The sequence below is a fragment of the Heloderma suspectum genome, chromosome 7, assembly GCF_057233095.1.
Source record: "Heloderma suspectum isolate Gila_16-S chromosome 7, 16-S_ref, whole genome shotgun sequence".
Lineage (NCBI taxonomy): Eukaryota > Metazoa > Chordata > Lepidosauria > Squamata > Helodermatidae > Heloderma > Heloderma suspectum.
This window is the reverse complement of record NC_139464.1, coordinates 48721184-48726270: the sequence shown is the minus strand read 5'-3', so window position 1 is coordinate 48726270 and position 5087 is coordinate 48721184.

The following is a 5087-nucleotide window of genomic DNA, read 5'->3' as shown; positions in this document are numbered from 1 at the left end:
AGCAAGACTCATTTTCCTTCCCTGATATTCTACGTCTTCATCACCTGCCCCTCTGAGTCTCTGTCAAACAGTTGTTCTCCCTCATTCAGGCTTCCTTCACAGAGCTTTTATCCTGCAATTGAGATGGCTCCATCATGGAAGTTTGCAAGCTCCTTACATGACGCCGTGAACCTCCAGGGTGTCTCCTGCACTAAATGCCCCTTATTCCATTTTTAAATAGATCACAGATAATAAGCTATCAAAATACCCTGTTGTATTCCACTTGGGTTCCCGCTGTGAAAGAGGAAAAGCGGCAAGAAGAGGAGCGAGATCAATGAAAGATATGGAAGACTCAAATATGGGGAGAAGGAGGGGGAAAGTGGAGGGGGCAATGGAAGTGTGTGAAAACAGAAGTCGTTGTGATCCTGCATTTAAAATGGAAGTGAAAGCCCCATTTAAATGCAGGATTTTAGGGTGGTGTAGAGATGCCCTCAAACCACCCTCCTCAGTATTTACAAAACTCCTATCATGACTCCCATGAGCCTGCTTTTCTCTGCACTGGTGTATCATGAGATACATCAGGCTCCACTATCCTGGGCCACCCATACAGGCAGCAGGGACTGACAGTAGAGAATAAATGACAGAACCTCCGAAATCAGCATGCTGGGTGGGAGGAAGCATTAGAGCATCCCAAAATGGCAGCCTCATTGTTTGCATGGTACTCGGAACATTTTGCTTGTGTTTCTCATGAGGGAAGAGAAACTTCTCCTCGAAAAAACTTCTTGAAAGTATCTATGGTTCTTCTGCATGCAAGGGCACACACACACACACACACACACGCACAGACTACTTGTCTTCAGAGAGTTCCACTCACACACAGAAACTTACTTAACATTCTACTGTGCCCCCCACAGCTAATAGAAAGAGACTGAGCAGATGACGGGCAAGTGTGTAGCCTGCACAACCTTGAGCTAGAGGATTTGATGTCCAGGCCTCAGTTTCACACCTCCTCAGCAAAGACCGGCTAACTGGAGGGCAGCTGAAAATGCTTCATGGCACTTAGCTCAACAATTCAGATTGAAAGCAGCCAATGAAGCCATTCTTTCCTGGGTAGAGGTGTGGCATATGTGGTTGTTAGGAAAGGGCAGGAAAAGCAGCCAGATGCCTGGAGTGAGTGTGATAGCAGAGCTGAGAAGGTTATTCTCCATAGCATGGTAGCGGAGATGGGATAGGATATCTGTTCCTTTTCAGTCTAGGGCCGAAGGTAGATCAGGATCTAGTGGTAGATTTATGGGTGATTTGCAGTAGATAATCAAAGGTTTTTGACTCTTGATTGTCTAACAATACCAACAACTAAAAAGCTTTATTCCACCCCCTCCCCACTTTAGATTGATGAAAAAGGGTGCTTGGGGTGAAACCAGGAGTTGATTTTTGTACAAAAGGACATGTGAGTTTCATTATGGTACTGATCACAAACCCCTGGGCTGAGCATGTGCTCAGAAGCACCATGTGTACTTAATTATTAGCATATGTCTGTCTGCCTATGCTACCATTTTGCACATGGGTCTACTTGTTAGATCTCAGGGTAATAATAACAACAGCAGCAGCAGCAGCAGCAACAACAACAGATCCCACATGCCTGAAGTCTGCCCAGTCCTGCTGGCCCAGAATGTTTTGCCACCCCTGAACTATCTTAGAAGAACAATAGAAGATCTGAGCGCAGTATGTCACATGCAACAGCATCCTTCCAGATCCTAACTGGGTGCTCCAGAGTTCCAAATGGCGTTAACCAAGGCAGTCATTCAAAGAAGACTGCCAGCATCATTCAAGAAGACAGTGAAGAATGCATTTTAGAGCCCCTGGAAATATAAAGCATTCCCCTGCCCCTCTGCCATCCCATAATCTGTACTTCTGTCATATGGTGATGTTAACTTCTCTTCAGTGGATAAATACCCATTTCACAATAATGTGCACAGGCCACTGAGGAGAAGTCATGTTGTATTTTAGGGTTTTCATGTTTGCGAACTGCCCAGAGAGCTTTGGCAATGGGGTGGTCTAGAGATGAAATTAATTAATTAATTAATCAGATTCAACACGACTATAGTTTTACAAGGAAATAAGAGACCTGGGTGCAGATTAGGGATGGGCAAACTCACCTCATCCTGCCTTGTGTGCTGCTCGCTGGACCCCTGCAAGCTGCCCAACCTTGCTTTCAGAGTGTATGGTGAGTCACCAGGTGGCCCGCGGGCCAATTACGGAAAAGCCAATTTTGTGCAAATAGCGGCCATAAAGAGCCCTGTAATTTTGCAAAAATGGGCTCTTTACAGCTGACATTTGCGAAAGATTGGCCTTTCTGTAAAAGGCCAAGCTACCATTTTTACATGAAATGGCAGATCAGCAAGGGAGTGGAGGGTTCCTGCACTTGCCCAACTTGGCATGTGCCAAGTTGGGCAAGCACAGGGATCCACAGATTGGCATCCAGGGGGCTGAGCTGGCAAGAAATAGCCAAGCTTCGAGCCCCACCTGGATGCCCACAGCAGCCATAGTTCAGATCTCCAGTCAGCTACCAAGCTCTCTAGGTGACCTTGGGCCAGTCACTATGTCTCAGCCTAACCTGCCTCACAGGGTTGTTTTAAGAATAAAATAGAGCAAGTGTGTAACAATACATGCCACCTTGAGCTCCTTGGAGGAAAGGTGGGATACAAATGTAGTGAGTAAATAAATAAAGGCACATTTGCATGACAATAGTCCTATTCAGGCATTCAGAAAGGGGTTAAAATAAACGCATGAGAAGGCACACTCTAGCCCTGCCCCCTCCATCATCCTGCTTGTTGCCCTCTACTTGGGGTGGGGGCGACTTTGTGAAGATGAGAGCCTTCTATATCCATGTGGATACAGGAGGCTATCCTCTTCACAAAGTCACCCCCACCCCAAGTAGAGGGCAACAAATGCAATGAAGGAGGGGGAAGGACTAGAGTGCTCATGCATTCATTTTAACCCCTTTCTAAAACTTTGAATAGGGCTAGTGTGGTAAGACGAATCCCATGAAGAGGGAGACACACGCACAATGTCCCTCTATTTAAACTCAGCATGTCAGACCCACCATACTTGGGCCTATATAATTTGTGTATGGCAGATGAAGAAACTTAGAGAGAAGGTTACTCAAAGGGCTTGAAATTCAACAACAATCCTTGTTGCAAGCTTCTTCTCGCATTGGCCTGTTGCTGCCCTTTTCAGGAAGTTGATGGCAAGAGGGGACAGTGCATCTCTCAAGAAGGGATAAACACATGAGGCAGAGCTGTACTTCTATGCAGATGTGGAAGAGAGCTGTAGACACAAAAATGTCATTTTAGCTGACTGACAGTCTGGGGTTACTGCCTGAAGGATTTATTCCAATATTAACCATTATCTCCTCTTCCAGCATCTACAGTACTATGGTATTCTCCCAGCTAGGATTTTCTGGAAGCTAATCCTGGGGGAGACACAATATTCTCTCACTTTCATTCTGCCTTGCATATGAGAAGCATAGAGGGGTGTGTGTGTGTGTGTGTGTGTGTGTCTAAATCAAGAGACAGGGCCAGGCCAAGTTATTCTGCTGCCTGAAGAAAAGAACAAGATGGCACCCTCTCCAATTCCATATACAAAGGCAACTGGACTGTTTCTTCAACACGGGGGCAGTATTCTCCACTGCACCTGAAGGAGCTGGCTAGCTTAGGGGGCACAGGGCAGGCTGTGTGACCCACAGCTCTCTCCTCTAACACCTTGCTGCTGCCTCTCAGCACCTGCCACCTGAGGCAACCGCCTCACACTGCCTCATGGTAGGGCTGGCCCTGTCAAGAGATTAGCAAAGGAGGCCCTCTCCACAAATGGGAAATAGGGGCAATGTCATATGAAAAATCCAGGCCTGACCCATTAGGCAGAATGAGGCAGTAACTTCAGACAACAGATTTTGTTTCCTCTTAAAGGGCGGCAGCAACTGTGATTTATTTAATTGATTATATTCTTACTCCCACAGGAATTTGGATTTTGCACTTCAAGATTGGGTGGGGGCAAAAGATCTTACCACATTTCTGTTTGTTGGGATGAGATAAAGAATAAATTCTAAAGCCTAATGGAAAGAGTCTAGGCAGTACATACATCCAAGCCGACAGGTTCAGATTACAAGAAAGGAGATTTTTCGGCCAAACAGAAGGAAGAACTTTCTCTTGATCGGGTATGAGAAGTTTGACAGTGAACAGACAGTGGTGGACTCTCCTTTGCTGAAGGTTTCTGAGCACAGTGAAAGATCTGCTGTTGTAGCAGTGGATTTCCTGTATCAGCTGGGGGGTGAACCAGATGACCTTTGAGGTCACTTTCAACTCAATTATCTTATTTGCTACGGTTCAGTATTAAGGTCTATGCCAGCAGATTCTTTGTGTGAGAATCAAAGATCAGCTGGGAATCAGCTGAGTAAGAAGGGCTCCCAAAAGTTCATGGGACACTTTTATGGCTTGATTTAAAGAGGAGAAGCACATGAGTAAATTTACATAGAGCCACAGAAAGGCATGATCTGACATACACTTGCCCTTCAACGACTGCTTCTGCTAATGGAATCTCTGTAAGATGGCATGGAGATGCACAAATGCAATGATCATTCAGGCCTTCAACACCGTGAGCATGGAGGGGAAATAGTGCTGCATGCGCTGCTCCTCCGCCTCCCAATCTTCCCATACTGAGCAAGAAGGTCTGAACAGGCAGCCCTCCCCGCAGTCAGAAACCCTGCGCCATCAGGGTTTCTGATCATGGGAAGGGCTGTAGCTGTGTTCAGCTGAAATTGGTTGCAGTCTCCCTTCAGACCTTCCTGCTCAACATGGGAAGGTCAGGGATGGGGGCGGGGGCAGCAGTGGCATGTACATCCTCCCTCCCCCTCCCCTCTACACATACAATGTTGAATGACTAGATAGAGCTAAGATGTCCAGTTATAGCAGTGCATCAAAATGGAGGCAGAGGACAAGGGGCACAAGACTCCACTAAGTTCTCCAGCACAAGCCCCACTGGAGCGAATGGGATATATTCAAGCTTACTGGCGGATTGTTCCCTAGATGCTGCAGGGAGGGGCTCAAGGGCAA